Source organism: Trichechus manatus, unplaced genomic scaffold, assembly GCF_000243295.1.
Source record: "Trichechus manatus latirostris isolate Lorelei unplaced genomic scaffold, TriManLat1.0 scaffold00062, whole genome shotgun sequence".
In the NCBI taxonomy this organism is placed as follows: domain Eukaryota; kingdom Metazoa; phylum Chordata; class Mammalia; order Sirenia; family Trichechidae; genus Trichechus; species Trichechus manatus.
In genome coordinates, this window is record NW_004443998.1 from 8,811,711 (window position 1) to 8,829,856 (window position 18,146).

The 18,146-nt window shown below is 44.7% G+C and overlaps 1 protein-coding gene across 1 annotated transcript in view; it reads right to left on the minus strand.

Annotated features, from left to right (window-relative positions):
* The window catches only part of MED12L (mediator complex subunit 12L), a 359,000-nt gene that overhangs the window by 319,921 nt on the left and 20,933 nt on the right, over positions 1-18,146 (minus strand). The gene's annotated exons all lie outside the window — the stretch shown is intronic.

Sequence of the window (18,146 nt, forward strand, 5' to 3'; positions counted from 1 at the left end):
TTCAAGAGAAAGTACTGATTAATCAGAAGGATGTTAAAGCGTCAACGTACTTCATAGTATTGCAGCCTAAGCAATGGGTGACTCTGCTATACTCTGCAGAAGAGAACTATTGAAAGCACACTAAGTCCGTGACAGCAGAGATTGAAATTCAAAAACCAATATAACCAGGTCCCTAGACTTAACTACCAGTTTACAGAGAATATGGGGACGTGAGGCACAGTGACCCAGCACCATGAGGAAAAAGACAAATCCCAATGATGGAAGGCATTCTACAAGAAAACTGGCCAGAGTTCTTCAAAAAGGTCAATGTCATGGAAAACGGGGGGTAGGGGCAGTACTGTTTTAGATTCAAAGGTATTAAAAAAAAACATAACAATCAAATGCCATGGAAGAACCTTGATTGGATTCTGGGTTGGGGAAAAAAAAAGAAACAACTATAAAATACATTTTTTGGAACAGTGGGGAATTTTGAATATAATCTTAGAGGACATTACAAAATTATTATTAGTTTTCTTTGGTGTGATAATTACGTTTTGGTTATATAGGAAAACGTCCTTATTCTTAAATGCTACATCCTGAGGTATTTCTGGGTAAAGTGTTAGGATGTCTGCCCCTTTAAAGAGTTCAGTATGTGTATGTATGAATATGTGTATGTATACATATATATAAATGTCTAAAGAGATAAAGTGAATGACTCAAAAGTGTTATATACTGCTGAATATAGGTGTTGGATTTTAAAACTAGAATGGTTTCTAGAGAGCTCATGGTCTGATTCTTCCTTCCTCATCAGCCCCTATACATACTGCTAGTTTCTGTTTAAGAAAACTGGTTCAACCAGCTTATCCAAGACCCCATAACAAGTCAAAGATGGGAATGAAGGATTCCTAGACACAAGCTTTAAACACCACAACCTACAACTGAAGGGAAGTTTACCGTTCCCAAAGTTCTTTCATATACATTTTGGCTGACCTGATCTTGACAACTCTGAGGTAGTCGCTGGTGGTGTATTTTCATGCCTACTTGACAGATGAGAAGAATGAGGCTCAACGAGCTCACTAACCTAGTATAGTAACTCAACAAGGCCAGCACTGAAATCCTGTCTCCTGTATCCAGACTGGAGCCCTGGTGGCACAGTGGTGAAGAGCTCGGCTACTAACCAAAAGGTCCACAGTTTGAATCTACCAGTCACTCCTTGGAAACTCTATGGGGCAGTTCTACTCTGTCCTACAGGGTCGCTATGAGTCAGAACCCACTCGATAGCAACAGGTTTGGTTTATATCTTAGACTAGGAAATTTCCAGGACGCCACGCTGTCACACAACAAATGCCACATGAAAACTTAGTCCAAAAATATACGGTTACAATTCCGACTCTGCTTAAAAAGATCTCCTATAGGACAGATATAAGAAAAAATAAAACTTTTTCAAGGTCACAACACATCAAAAATAGCCTAAGACTGAAAAAAAAACACACTTGCCCTGCTCAGATTATCACTGAGTTATGGGACTAAATCAGATTTCCTAAAATACAGACATAAAGGAATAAGAGGGAGAGGCTTAAGTAAATGAAGCCACACTGCAGTTACCTTCTGATCCCCCACTCCAAGCCAAGAAATGATCTCAGTGAGAGTCAGCAAAATGCTTATCACAACTCAAGAATGAGAATACACTTATTCTTCATAAATGAGTGCTACTAGTAGAGAATGAGGAAAAAAATGATTGATTAAAGTCACTGCTGTGATTCATCAGGAAACCTTAGAATAAAGTAGTTTATGATATATAAGTACCTGACAAGTCTAAAAGGTCACTTGGCTGGGAACTGAGATCTCCTGGACACACGCCATGTAATTTTACTTAATTGTGTGCACTCTTACTAATACCTTGGCGGGCCACTGTTTTGGCGGGCTTTCAAAAGACCCCGTTTTAAGAACTGTAGCTCGATGGTAACAAAGCCTCCTCCAAGCACAGAAGGTTACTGAAATCACAATCTGCATAGAAAATGAGTTACACACGCATTATCAGACGACATCTCAAACCGCTCTCATACTTTCAAATTTAATTATTTGAAAATCTAGGGCACAACTACTAAATGTGTATTTTAAGTCAGAAAGGCTTCAGTCAACTTAGATAAAGCGAGTAGACAAACAATTTTTCTGTAGTCTCAGAGCCTAATAAGACGGGCACAAACGGGATCATGACTGGTGGGAAGAGAAAATCGAATTTCTATCCTTGAGTCACCATCAGAGTCTTACAAGAAACATTAATTGAGTAACAGCGTATGTTTTTACTAAAAATACATGCTGGCTTAATCAAGAGGAAATGTGTGGCTTGGAGGACCAGCCAGTTCCATTTATTGCTGCTTCACCTTCTATTCTAACCTAGCACCAGCTCAGTGAGCTGCTCCTCCGTATGACTGCAAACAATTCACTGGCCTGGAGAGACATCTCACACCCACCCACACACACACACACACACACACAGAGAGTCCAGAAGGAAAAGAAAATATAACCGTGGTGACATATCTATCAGCCACCTCAGATTTTCTTTATAGTTAACTAGGGGGCCCAGTGGTTAAGCTCTCTGCTAACTAAAAGGTCAGCGGTTCAAACCCACCAGCCACTCAGCAGGAGAAAGGTGTGACAGTCTGCCTTCCTAAAGATTACAGCCTAGAAAATCCTATGGGGCAGTTCTACTCTGTCCCATAGGGTCACTGTAAGTTGGAATCAACTCGATGGCAATGAGTTTGTTTTGTTCTGTTTTACTAAGATCCACACAGATGTTGCTGGGAACTTTGAGTTCTCAGAACATTTTAATCTTGCGCCGTAAGTGTCACGTAAGACTCGTGCAGAATGTGACCGCTGCTCACTCACCACTCAGTCAGGGTCACCACCATTTCAGGCTTGGGTGGTCAATGGCTCCTGACTAATGTCCTCCTGCTGCTACCCTTGCCCCATCTTCAACGAAGCAGCCAGAGGGAGACTTTTAACACGTCAGGGCGGTCACATCACGTCTACTCTAAACCTGCAATGACCCTGCATTTTATTCTGAGTGTAAGCCAAAGGCCCTGTGATGACCCACAAGCCCCTGTGTGATCCTGCCCTATGCCCCTTACCGTCCTAACAGCACCTCTAACCACACTCCCCTTCACTCGCTCGACTCCAGTCACGCTGGTCTGCTATGGTCCACAAACATGCCAGCCTGTTCTCCAGCCTCAGGACCTTTGCACTCTGTTCCCTCTTCCTGGCGTGCCCTTTCCCCTGGCATCTGCATACTCAACTCCCAGGCCTCCTTAAGTTTGCTCAAATTTTACGTTCTCAGTGAGAAACCTGATGACGTTATTTAAAACTGGAACTGCCCCCCTCACTCCCTTCACCTCAGCACTCCTAATCCTCTGGTAATCCATACCACTCGTCACCTGAAACACCCTGTGGTGTACTTGCTGTGTGAATCGTCTGTCTCCCCCACTGGAAGGTGAGGTCCAGGAGATCTTAGTTTTATTCACTGGTGTGTGCCAAGCACGCAGAGCAGGGCCTGGCACACGGCACACACAGCAGGCATTCAATAAACAGTTGCTGAAAGGGTGAACAGGTGAATGATAACCTGCTCGGACAAGGAACACGGGCATCTTTTGAATCACTACTCCGTGACTTCAGGGCCCAGAACTTCATCTGTATTTATGAACAGCACAACTTTGTCACCCAGAGCAGTGACTCCTACCCATCAAGCCCAAAATACAATCTTTTACAACAAATATTTTTGAATACCCCTTCTCCTAGTGTGAAATGAAATCCATAGATAAGAGCCTACTTGTACCAATATTAAAAAAAAAAAAAAAATCAATATAATGCCCTAACTCTAAAATAAACGGGAAGCAAGTTATCATAAAAGACGTACTTCAAAAGTAAATATCCTTTGTAGAATGGTCAGGCAAACGACGCTAGACCCTCCCTACTCCAAGTGTGGCCATCATCGGCATCCCTGGGGAGCTACTTAGAAATACAGGATCTCAGGCCCTCCCACAATCAAACCTACATTTCAACAAATTCCCAGGTAATCCGTGGGCACATCAAACTCTGACACATAAACCAAACCAAACACCTACTGCCTTCAAGTCGATTCCAGCTCATAGCGACACTATAGGACAGAGAAGAACTGCCTATAGGGTTTCCAAGGCTGTACTCTTTACAGAAGCAGACCACCACATCTTTCTCCCATGGAGTGGCTGGTAGGTTTGAACCACCGACATTTTGGTTAGCAGCCAAGCGCTTAATCACTGTGCCAACAGGGCTCCTCTGGCACACAAAGAAGTTGTTAAATGTTTGTTCCTATTCCTAGTATCGCTGTAATGCGGTCACTACAAAATGCAGGATGATGCAGGTGTGTCGTACTGCCATTTCAAATACCAGGAACAGCGTGACATCAATTTTTAAACAATGAAAAAAACGCTTGGTAAAGTTTCAAACTAACAACATACAATCTTCTGCTAGCCTATTAAAGACACAACAGTTACGTTCCTCAGAAACTTACTATTAAATGTATATTAAAATCATGGGGAAAAAAAAAGACACTTCTTTGAGATCATATGTAAAATAGTCAGATTCCCACCTGAGATGAAGGGGAAAATATAGATGTTGAAGGTCCATCTGGTGGCACATTTGAAAGCGCTGTTGATACAGGACAATCCTCCACTGAGCCCAACGGTCTGTCGGCACGGTGAGGACACCTAGCATGCCTCGCGCCACCCACAATCATCGTGACAACCAACAACCGCCTTCAGAGATTCCCACAGTGCTCCCACTGCCCACCACGGACCTAGAGTGACAGCTTGTATTCTCTAGAGCCCAGCTTCTTCTCCAAGAGGGTCTGGAGACTCCAGGTTTAAGAAGCGCTAAGCTTCATCCTGTGAAGTCTACGTCCTGCTCAGTGCCAGAGTCCACAATGATGGAGATGTTTCAATTCCGACTTCACGCGGGCATTCCCATGGCTTGCCACTGTGGCTACTGGTGGACAGGAAGCTGACGCCAGCGTAAGGATGACTAAACGGACATGCATGCAGGAGGAAGCAGTGCTCAAGAGCCCAGGATCTGCAATCAGATTGTGCTGAACATGAACCCCCACATCAGTTCACGGTGACTCTAGGCAAGCTCTGGAACAGCTTCCGTACCGCAGTTTCCTCAACCATAAAATAGGAAGTTTCTACTGTTATTACCTCCATTTTATAGCTAAGGAAATGAAGCAGAGATGTTAACTTGCCTAAATTCACACAGTGGTTAAGAATCCAAACCCAGATTCATAAGAGTCGATCCTCGTAACCTTCAGGCTACAGGAATATGGCTAGCAATTAGCATTATTACTATGAATATTATTTGTGTCAAATTCCTGGTTCAGGAAAGTGATAACCTGAAGCTCCAGTCACCACTCAGAGATGCAAAAAGCCCGCTGGGAAAACGGAAAAGACCCTGGCCTCAAGCAGTGGTTCTCAAGCTGTGGCATGCGTCAGAATCCCGCCCTACAGGGCGTGCTAAGATAGCGCTTGCTGGGCACCTACCCAACTCACAGCTCCCAGTTCTGAAGGCCTGGGATGGCGCCTGAGATTGAATTTCTAACAAGTTCCCAGGAGACGCCTATCCAAGGACCACACTTTGAGAACGCCCGTTTCCGGTTTTCTAGAGAACCAAGGCGTCCCTGCCCAGGCTCAGTGCCGCACCCATCACCAGGAAGAGACTGGAATATCATCTTAGCACAGGAGCAGGAAAGTTCATGAAGAAACGCCTGGTCAGAATTCTCTGCCACACCCCCTCCTCCACTGTAAACGCACAAATACAAAACTACACACACACAACGGGATCCAGGAAGAAGACGAGTGTATAAAGTCTTCCCTTTTACTCCTTTAACTTCCCATAGACCCACAGTGAACAAAACACCAGGGCTACGGAGTTCTCAATCACATCAGAAAGCAAACAGAGCCCCGGATGTCAGCCCTATTTGGGGTTTACTGGTACAACACCTTAGGTCAGCTTCCTAGAGAAATTAAGTGAAAGGGGTTCAAAACCTAAAGCAGCACAGGCAACAAATGCACCCTGATGCTTTATTATCTCAAGTTTCTGAAAAGGGTGAAGATTAGTGGCAAGAATCCAAACCATGAGTTAGGAATAAGATTCAAATTCCAGAGTGTTTACTATCGCTGCTCAGACAGTGTTTCTCAAACTCCAGCAACGCAACGACAGACCCCTTCTGCAGAGAAAGCATTCTCTCCAACCTCAGAATGCCTCCAGACCCCAGCTGGGAAACTGGGCTAGGACACGGATGCTTAATGGCATCGTGGAGCATTTAGAGATTCAGAACAAGAGATAGCGTGCATTACATGAATTCAAACAACCAACTTTTATGACACTTTGCTCTGAAGACCTTGCCAAGTCTAATCGGGCAGAAATAGAAAAGAGCGAGCCCAGATTTTGGAACAGCATGCCTCTAAAACCCCCAAGCCAGAATCTGTAACGGACACAAATAGCTTCCTCTCGCACTAGCCTTGAACCTCTTCAAAGATTTTTCTAAATAAAAGAGAATAACAACCGCCAAAATTCTTACAACGACTTTCCCTTACAGAGACAGAGACATGAACTTGGTTTAAGTCACTGATTTTTATAAAAGAACCATCAGCAGCTACTTTGCCTATTTTGCAAGGGTGAGGCAATTAAGGCCCCAAAAACTTGGGTGCATACTCAACCATGAATCAGGGTCTCCTGATTCCCAGGCTTGTGTTCTGGGCACTAAATTAGCAGCTTCAAACCTTCCCCAATAAAAGGACTGCTTATTAAAGGTCAGAAAAGGTCCCACTGTAGAACCTGTGGAATGGAAGTCTTTTTAACAACTGTTGGGGGGAGGGACTATGACATCAACGACAGTTTCAAATGTATTTGTTTATCATAAACAGCACCAAGGCAAAACAGCTGTGCATGCATGTGCAAGACATAATATTTACTCAGCCAAAAGACAATGCTAGCTGAGAATGTGAATTTATGGGCCCGACCCTCTGCCCGTGACTTACAGCCCAGTGTACTTGGCCATGCTGGGTATGAATTTCCACAGGTTTACAAAGAATTGGTCCCAAAGTAACCCGAATATGAGAGGGAGGCTAGGAGTCTCACACCTCTCGTCACTGATTTCAAGGAAAATAACAGGCCTTAAAGCAATTCTAGGGAGAGAAGCAGCCACAGATAAATGGAAACAAAAGCATGGAAAATGGCCCAGGTTAACGTGGAAGCCCAGTGTTACCGCTGCACTTCCGTATCCCATGGTGATCCAAAACCTAGACCCTCAGGACTTTGGGCAAACTCTAAAGGCATTCATAAATCACAGGCATTTACCTTGAACTTCAGAGGATGATCTTTATTTTTTGGATCGCTTTCAAAGCAACCTTTTAATTTCAGTAAGACGTTTCATCGGGAAAGTAAAAACTTTTGATCTTAGTTTGGAAACTGCTTAAGCTCTTTCTCCCTCAAGGGAAAAAAAAAATGTTCCGTTTAGCACAACTTTCAATGACCGTCTCAAAAGCAGGTAATAAATCACGAGGGCACACGCACACAGGTGCACGCACACACACTTAACCTCCTCCGTGGAATTTTAAGAACGTACAGCCTCACTGTCTGATGCGAAGATCACGTGCAGCAACTCCCAACGTTCTCTGCTACCTACTCAAACTAAGGAGTCCCTGGGTGGTGCAAAGGTTAAGCGCTCAGCTACTGGCTGAAAGGCTGGCAGTTCACATCCACCCAGAAGCATCTCAGAAGAAAAGCCTGGCGTTCTACTTCCAAAAGATCACAGCCATCGGAAATTCTACGGAGCACAGTTCTACTCACGGGGCTGCCATGAGTTGGAATTGACTCGACAGCAACTGGTAATGAACTGAACAGAAATGTTCACCAGGGATGATAACGCCACAGAGGTAGAAAAATACCTCACTAGTGGCACAGCGGTTAAGAGCTCAGGCTGCTAACAAAAAGATCAGCAGTTCAAATCTACCAGCTGCTCCCTGGAAATCCTATGGAGTAGTTCTACTCTGTCCTGTAGGGTCGCTATGAGTCAGAATCGACTCAACGGCAATGGGTTTGGTTTTCGGTTTTTATGTGCCAGTCATGCAGACTGGGATCTCACACAGAACCAACACAGCAAACTTTAAAAAAAAAAAAAAAAAAATGGTTTTATAACTCCTAGCTTTGTCTACATTTCCGTTCTCTCAGATCCCAGGATGTCTGCAGATCCCTGTTTGAGAACTGGGCTACAAAAAATCCCTATTATGGATATATTTAATGTCCATTAGGCAACAGTGAGCAGATATAAATGACCCAGAAGAAAAGGGAATATTCTTTCTTCATACCTCACCATTAACCAATTCCAGCCATACTTCCCTTAAAATACCACAGCCACCGTCTCACGGCGGCTGTTGTCATAGCAGGCCCAGGCTGCCACTCCTCACACATCTCCCCCCCAAATCCAGACTGCTGTCTCCAATCTGGCTTGCCCTCAGATCCCGGATGAATCTCCCTGAAACATTGTTTTTGTTTCTTCACTCCCCCATCCAAAGCCTCAGAAGGCGTCTCACTTTTTTTTTTTTTTCCCAGAAGGAGGTGAAGCATAGAAGCATCTAACACAACACTATACAGACCCTCAGTAACACCCCTGGTCTTCTCTCTACCCAGCTCTGAGTCTGAATCAAAACACAAATACCTTGGACTGGCATTCAAAGCCTGGAACAATTAAAGGAGAACGAAGAACACCAAAGTCACAAGGAAAGCATTAGCCCAAGAGACAGAAAAGGCCACATAACGGGGCACTGCACCAGCTTGAGACCAGAAGAACTGCATGGTGCCCGGCTACCACCAGTGACCGCCGTGACAGGGAACACAACAGAGAGTCCCTGTTGGAGCAGGAGAAAAGTGGGGTACAGAACTCAAATTATAGTAAAAAGACTAGATTTAATGGTCTGACTGAGACTAGAAGAACCCCAGAAAGCATGGCCCCTGGACTCTCTGTCAACCCAGCACTAAAACCATTCCCAAGGCCAACTCTTCAGTCAAAGATTAGACTGGACTATGCGACATAAAATGATACTCGTGAAGAGTGTGCTTCTTAGCTCAAGTAGATACATGAGACTAAATGGGCAGCTCCTGTCCAGAGGTGAGATGAGAAGGCAGAGAGGGTCAGGAGCTGGTTGAATGGACACAGGAAATCAGGGGTAGAAAGGAAGAGTGTGCTATCACAGTATAGGGAGAGCAATTAGGGTCACGTAACAACGTATGTATAAATTTTTGTATGAGAGACTAACTTGAATTGTAAACTTTCACTTAAAGTACAACAATAAAATTTTTAAAAAGACAAAAAAACAAAGCCTGGAACAATTAAGCTCCACTTTCCAATCCCACTTCCATTGTGAGTGTGAGAATCCCACGAATCTGAGTTTGAATGCAGATCGCTTGTCTATGACTGGGGACCAAGGTAAGTACCTCTCTGTACCTCAGCTGCTTCATTTGACATGAGGTTAACAATAACTTACAGGACTGAGACTCCATAAGATACAGTGTGCAAAGAGTTTTAGCACAGTGCTAGCTCTGCAGATGGTGGCTACTATTATTATATCTATTTTTTATTTTTATATTTTAGCTTTCATTTAATCTACTTGACTATATATGCATCCCGCAGCCCACACTGTCTTTTCAACCACTAAGCCTTACATCATGCCATTCCCATCGCCTGAAAGGCGTTAACATGAAATCTGTTATATTCTTCAAGCCACAATTCAGGGCTCCTCTTTATTCGTTCAACAGATAACTAAGCACTCAGCACTGTGCTAAGTGCTGGGGATTTCACAGTGGTAAATGCCCCAAAGAGAAGCAACTCCTGTTCAGAACACCCAGAACAGAGGCTTAGCCTAGTCAGAGAAGTCAGGCAAGAATTTCTGAAGAACTGGCCTTTGAGTTGAGCTCTGACCAGAAGTAGTAGTAATAGGTGTTGTTGTTATTAGCTGCCATCAAATTGGCCCTCGACTCATGGTGATCCTGTGCACAAAAGACTGAAACACTGCCTGGTCCTATGCCACTTCCATGATCTGCTGCAGACTGGACCCTTTGGATCCACAGGGTTTTCACTGGCTGACTTTCAGAAGCAGATCTGCCAGCCTTTCCTAGTCTGGAAGCTTCTTTGAAACCTGTTCAGCATCATAGCAACATGCAAGCCTGCACGGACAGACAAGTAGTGGCTGTGTGGGAATTAACTAAGAGGAAGACCCTTGCAACGGCAAGGTTCTGACATTTTACGTGAAGGGGTACAACGTGCACTCTAAAGAGACTGAAGTTAGAGATCTATCTCGTAATTCCTAAAGCAACGACGAAAAAAAAGTGATGCAAAGAGCTATAACTAAAGTCCCAGTAGATAAATTAAAATTCTAAAAAAAAAGTCTAAGAATGTAAAAGAAAGCAGGAAGGGAGGCAGAGAAAACAGAGTAAAATGGCAGACCTAAACCCAACCATATCCATAGTTACATTAAATGCTAATTAAATGTTAACGGTCTAAACACTCCAATTAAAAAGACAGGGATTGTCAGAATGGATAAAAAAGCAGAGCTCAACTACATGCTGTACTTTAACTATACAGACATATTTTTGATATACAGACACAGAGAAGTTGGAAGTAAACGGATGGAAAAATAAATACACCCTGCAGCAGTGAATATCTTAAGGGGGCTGGGGGGAAGTAAACGGATGGAAAAATAAATACACCATGCAGCAGTGAATATCTTAAGGGGGCTGGGGTGGCTACATTAATATCAGATAAGGTAGACTGCAAGATTAAGAGCATTATCAGAGATAAAGAGGTGGATTTCATAACAATAAAAGGGTTAATTTATTGGGAAGGCATAACAATCATTGATGTGTGTATGTCTAACAAGTTATGAGGAGAACCAGAGGCAAGAATAGGAGGAAATGGAATGTGTGGCTAACTGCCCCCATGAACAATTGCCTCCTTTGCCATGAGATCTGATGGCACTTTAATCAAAATGCCTAACTACAATTACTGAATATTTTGATCAAAAATCTTATAGAAGAACCCTTATCAAAAGGAGGAAAATGGAGAACAGTATTTCAAATTCTCATGGAATCCAGATTTTCTGGAGTCATGGAGGCTGGATGAAGCCCCAAAACTACTGCCCTGACATCATCTTTAAATCTTAGAACAAAAACATCACCTGAAGTCTTCTTGAACCAAACAATAGTTGAGCTTAATTAGCGAGAAATATACAACCTGACCACTGTGCTCTTTTAAAGAACTATCTATACTGGGTCAAGCTGACAACAGGCTGCTTGGGGGAGATGTGTTTATGTCACTGGGAAAGAACAACTCAGAAAAGGAGGGTGAGAATGGTTGCCCAACTGAAGGAATGTAATCAGCATCACTGAATCTTCCATGTAGAAACTCTTGAATTGGTGTATGTTCTGCTATATATATTTTCAACAAATAAAATAAAATAAATTATTTTAAAAAAAAAAAAGAAGAGAGATAGAGGAAGAGCATGTATAAGGCTGTACAGTTGGGGAAATGAAAGAAAGAAGGACATCATGGGTGGGACAGAAGGAGAGAGACACAGCTGTGAGATGAAGCCAGACTGGGACTCTGGTCTTTATCGGAAGAATACTAACAAGATTGAAGCAGGTGGGTGACATCATGTGATCTGAATAGGTCCACAGTATGGACAACTGACTGGACTAGGGTCAGACTAAATGGAAAGGAGGGGAGGAGCAGGTGCTGGGATCAGCAGGCAGGCTCTTATAGGAGTTGAGCATCAGATAATGGTAGCTTGGACCAAGTTGGTGGTGGCAGAGGTGTGGAGAAGGCGGTAGATCTGAGGGATATTTAGGAGTGAAGGAAACCCTGGTGGCACAGTGGTTAAGAGCTACGGCTGCTAAGCAAAAGGTGGGCAGTTCGACTCCACTAGGCGCTCCTTGGAAACCGTATGGGGCAGTTCTACTCTGTCCTATAGGGTCGCTATGAGTCAGAATTGACTCGACGGCAATGGGTGGGTAGGAGTGAAACTCAGTAGGACTGATTTTAATGTGTGAGAAGGAATGACAGAAGAGTGGGTTGTCAAGGAGGCTTCTGGGATGGTAATATCTCCAGAGACAGGGCACAGCAGGACTGGGTTGTTTGTTTGTTTGTTTTCTTTTGGAGAGGGTGATGAAGGAAGGACACAAAGTTCAGTCTTAAACATCTTAAGTTTGAGGTGACAGACAACAGGACAAAATGTTTCTTACAGGCACTTAGATACGCAGGTCTAGAGTGCAGAGACGTCCAGGCTGGAGTCGGACAGCTGTAAACCACCTGCAGGAAGGTAGTAACTGAGATCACCCAGGGAGAGGGTAACCGGAGGGAGAGGAGGCAAGGGCCTCGGGCAGACCCCCGGGAAATGCGACGCTGACTGAAGGGTCTAGTAGAGGAGGAAAAGCCCACAAACGAAGGCAGAGTAGCCAGACGGACAGGGAGGGAAACCAGGAGTGCTGTACCTCAGAAGCCGAGGGAAGGGAGAGGTCAACAGGATCAAGTGTTGCGGGGAATGCCCCCAAAGAAAATACCTGTCAGGATGAGCTGTGTGGCTGTCACGCGTCATCTTAGTGAGGGGTGTCTCAGTGGAATGGCGAGGGCAGAGCCAGACTGGAAAGAGCGGAGAAATAAGCGGGAGGTGAGGGAGGGAATGAGCACACGGGAGGCTTCTGGAAAAGCTTAGAGCAAGAAGAGAAAAATGGGAAAAATGCTGGAGGGGTCGCGGGGTCGAGGGAGATCCGGGACCTGAGAGCTTTGTGTACGTTTGAACGCTACCAGACACAAATCCAGGGGAGGAAGGAGTTACAGCACAAGATAGACTGAGGTTCCTGAGAAAACAGGAGGGACTGACTCCCGACCCAGGACCCAGGAGGCAATGTGCAATAACAGACTGACCTGGGGTGGGCAGAGGAGGCCTGGGGGCAGGCTCGGTAAAGGGTGTGGGGTGGAGGCACTGCTCTATCCCTCATGGCAGAAGGGTCCCCTGAAATCAGCAATGAGAACCTCACTGCAGAGTTCACAACAGCGTGGAAAAAGGAGCATCACCAGGCTCTGTGTAAGCGACTCCCCTGTTCCCCATACCACAGCAATGGGGACAGCTCTCTGTCTGGATCTCCTTTACTTGGCATGTCACCTAATAGCTGTTAGAGTTTTAAAAAAAAAAAAAAAAAAAAAAGTTTCCCTTGCAGCCAAAGTACTTGCAAGAGAAGGTACTGATACCAGCCTCCTGAAGAGGGACAGGGTGGGCCACACCCAGACTGGCTCCAGGGAGCATCACTTCCCTAAAAGGCAGCCTTGTCCTTGACCCTAACACCTCTAACATCAAGGCCACATTTGCATCAAAGCCACATCTGAAACTCAGTCTAGCGTCATTTTCATAGCTATTAATATTCACCCCATCCAAACCACACCTAAACCCAAAAACCCACTGCCCTCCAGTGGTTTCCAAATCATAGGGGCCCTGTAGGACAGAGTGGAAACGCCCCATAGGGTTTCCAAGGCTGTAAATCTTTACAGAAGCAGGCTGCCACATCCTTCTCCCGTGGAGCAGCTGGTAAAGACTGGAAGCACCGACCTTTCAGTTTGCAGTGGAATGCTTTAACCACTATGCCACCAGCGCTCCCAAACCACACCTGTAGTTCATCAATCACTAACCGTGGGGACCTAAGACGAAACCAAAAGGATATGAGCTGAATACAGAACAGCAAGCGCTCTCCACACCTGTGCCCAACAGCAAGCAGAAAGAAAGAAATCATGGTAATAATAAGTGTCTCTCCCTGCCATTAAAGCAGCAGATGTGCCCACCCTCACATGATCCTCGGAACAGCCAAGTAACTTAGGCAGGAGAAGTCCCATTTTACGGGATGGAAAACTGAGGCTGGGAGGTGGGGAGAAATGAACTGGCTGCTTAAGTGGCCGTGTGAGAATCAGGTCCCCAATGTGTCCTCCAAGACAGTGACAGCTTTGAGGAGGGTACGGGTGGTTCCAACAAGCCTCAGTTGAAATTCTAGCTCCCTTCCTTGCAAGCAAGGTTCTGGTGGCACAGTGGTTCAGGGCCCTGCTTGCAAGAGCTCGGCTGCTAACCAAAAGCTTGGCAATTCGAATCCACCAGCCACTCCTTGGAAACCCTATGGGGCAGTTCTACTCCGTCCTGTAGGGTTGCTATGGGTCGGAATCAACCCCATGGCAATGGATTTGGTTTTGCCCTTACAAGCAAAATTTATAAGCTTTTTCCCTTTCCTTTTCTGTGAAATCGAGATAACCCCATCTATGTCAAATGCCTATTGGAAATGAAGAGAAAATTAAATGTGAGATAGTCAGCGTGGTATCTGGCACACAATAAGGACTTAAAAGATGAGCTCATCATTGTCATTTACCATTATGAGTTTTTGTATGGCCAGCACGTATAGGCAGACAGCGCAGGTGGCAGGTACTCAGTACATGTTCCATGAGTGAAATGGAAATGTCCACCACGGCTAATGCTGGGCACACACAGCCCTCAGAGACTTCCCGTGATAACCTCCCTCATCCTACCCACAAGCGGCCTACTAAGACAAACAGTGCCTCCCACCCCGTTCTAAAGTGGGAGGGCCTTTGAGTCAAATTATATCTAAAAATACTTAGCATTTATTCCACTCTTATCTAAATAATTGTATCCCATTAATTCATATTCAAATCACATGCAAATGCTTGGCACGCTCCCATATCAAACACCTGGATGTAGGTCTCAGAAAAATTCTAGGAAAACTGCTGGAGAAAAATACTTGAACTTTCAGATTTGCATAATCATAAAACAGACAAGGGGACTTAAGGTATCCCTAGCTTATCCTGCCCTGAATTATATTTAAGGCAGCCTCAAAAGATGGTTTTTTCTTTACAACCTTCAAAGCTAATATAAGTCACGGTCCTATACAGATCTTGCACTACAGTCTTACTTAATGTAAACTCATCCTTTAAATCGTATTTTTCATGTAGTCGGGACTTAATGCACCTCCCACTGTGCTAGCTGATCTGAAGGCAGAGAAAACAGGCCACGGTTTCTGTCCTCTGAAGTTAACCGTCCACATTCACTTAACTTTTATGACAGTATATCGTTATAATTGTTCTACTTTAATGTGTCTACTTTATTATTAGATATTGTTGTTAATCTCTTACTGTTCTAATTTAAAAATTAAAGTTTATCATAGATATGTATGTATAGAACAAAACATAGTATATATATAGGGTTTGGTACTATCCAAGGTTTCAGTATCCTTAGGGGGTCTTGGAACATATCCCCCGTGGATAAGGGGGGACTACTGAATGCACCTCCAAATTTTTTTGATGCTGACATAAAACCAAACATGTAAAGCATTCAGAATAATCAACACATAGGAAATCTCAATAAAATCAACATCTATGGAAGCAGCAGTTAAGAAATCAAATGACACATTGCATTGGGCAAATCTGCTCAAAAGATCTCTTTAAAGTGTTCAAAAGCAAAGAGGTCACTTGAAGGACTAAGGTGCGCCTGACCCAAGCCATGGTGTTTTCAATCGCCTCATATGCACATGAAAGCTGGATAATGAACAAGGAAGACCGAAGAAGAACTGATGCCTTTGAATTGTGGTGTTGGTGAAGAATACTGAATGCACCATGAACTGCCAAAAGAATGAACAAATCTGCCTTGGAAGAAGTACAGCCAGAATGCTCCTTGGAAGCAAGGATGGCTAGACTTCGTCTCACATGCTTTGGACATGTTATCAGAAGGGACCAGTCCCTGGAGAAGGACATCATGCTTGGTTTAGAGGGTCAGTGAAAAAGAGGAAGACCCTCAACGAGATGGACTGACAAAGTGACTGCAACAATGGGCTCAAGCATAACAACGATTGTGAGGATGGTGCAGGACCGGGCAGCATTTCATTCTGTTGTACACAGGGTTGCTATGAAATGGAACCAACTCTACGGCACCTAACAACCACAATTATAACGTGGCGCTCTGTGCACTTCACTGGCTCACACTTACCCCATATTGTGGCTCCCTGTATTCATCCTTCTGCCTCAACCCTGGTTACATCGCTGACTCCGTACTTGGTCTTTAGGAAGGCGTGTTACACAAGGCTGAAAAATGATTTCCACCAAATACATTGCAAATAAATAAAAAAGGAAAACGTGTGGGGTGCTAACGATGAAACGAGTGCAGGAAAAATCAAGTGAAAATTCAGTGCATCCTGCCTCCTGCTTGAAAAGATGGGAAAGAGATTGGGGGTTTCTCTTTTTTATTGTTGGTGTTTCTACTCATCTGTTTTAGGTAAATGGCTCTGAAATAGACAGGCTAAACCTACCATTTTACCAAGGAAACAAATTTCCTCTAGCCAACCTCAGAAAATGTGGTCTGCACAGTTAACCTCTGTCAACACCTCTCAGCCTCCACGCTAAAGTAGCCCCCAGGTATTGAAGTGAGATTTAAAACATGGGACAAGTAGTATAAAGCAAAGCTACACCAGCCCTTCCAACAATAGAGCCAAAACATGGCTGGCAACTGAAAGACCTTCAGGTAAACCAGTTAATGCCAGTTAGAACTCCCAAGCAGATGGGGGAGTCTGAATATTCATTATAATTCAGCAGTCAAGTAATCCTAGATACGCTGGTCACACAGCGGGTAAGAGCTTGGCTGCTAACCAAAAGGTGGGCAGTTCAAATCCATCAGCTGCTCCTTGGAAATCCTACGGGGCAGTTCTACTCTGTCCTACAGGGTCACTATGAGTCGGAATCGACTCGATGGCAGAGGGTCATATCACTAAAGACTAAGCACAAAAACACATCACTCTGAGGTCCTCAAACAACAGGACCTACCATCCAATCTAAACCAAAAAAACCAAACCCACTGCAGTCAAGTCGATTCCGACTCATAGCGACCGTACAGGACAGAGTAGAACTGCCCCATAGGGTTTCCAAGGAGCAGCTGGTGGGTCCAGTCTTTTGGTGAGCAGCTGAGCGCTTAACCACTGGGCTACCAGGGCATCCCAAGACTTCTGAACATTTTCCACACTTTCCTCTCTTCTTCATTTCCTTTGACCAATTTGTCACCAACTGCCAATTCTTCTTCTCCAGTCCTATTTAAAGCCCTGATCAGTGGGGACCCTTTGACCTCGGGCTTTGGTTACTACAGCTGCCTCCCTTGCAGCCTCCCCAACTCCGCTCTCTCCCGCACCGGATTTATCAGGTATGAGATAGTGTGATAAACCTGACAGCAGCATCACCCACATCCCCACCTCCTTCCCACGCCCCGACCTGACTCCAGAGGACACCGCCAAGTACGGTCTGCAGGGCGCGCAGCCCCTCTCCCTGCAGGATGCTCCTCCTACCTCCCAGGCTTTTCTGAAGAGGGTGCAGCACGTCCCCAAACACGCTGATCCTACCCCACAGACCCCACAACCTCCAGTCAAACTTCTAAGGAATCCAACCCTCTCTTCTGAACTCACACAGCATTTTTAGCCTCACTATATATAGAGCAGCTAACAACAACACATACAGAGCCGAATGGTGACAGCATGAGCTCAGAACTCCATCTCCAACTACAGCATTATACAGCTGAGTGACCAACTGATGCACGTCTGGGCCTCGGCTTCTTCATCTGTAAAAAGGATAGAGCAGTACAGTTGTTGTTGCTATTGGATGCCGTCGAGTCGCTTCCGATTCATAGCGACCCTGTGTACAACAGAACGAAACACTGCCCGGTCCTGTGCCATCCTCACAATCGTTGCTATGCTTGAGCCCATTGTTGCGGACACAATGTCAATCCAATCTTGTGACCCCTAATACTCCCCAGCATGTTTTCTCCTTTTCAGAATGGGCAACTGAGGGCTTGACATAACTAACGCCAAGATGAACCTGTAAGGTTTTTTTCTTTTCTCTTTGCCTTCTCCCTTTTCGCATACCTTCGTTAATGGCTCTGTTTTGCTTGTACCTTTGTTAATGACTCTGTTTTATGACTTATGATCCTCCACAGGAAGATCAGAGCCCAGATGTCAGAGACCTATATCTTTAGCCTGATAAGGAAGTGTCCGGTTCCCTA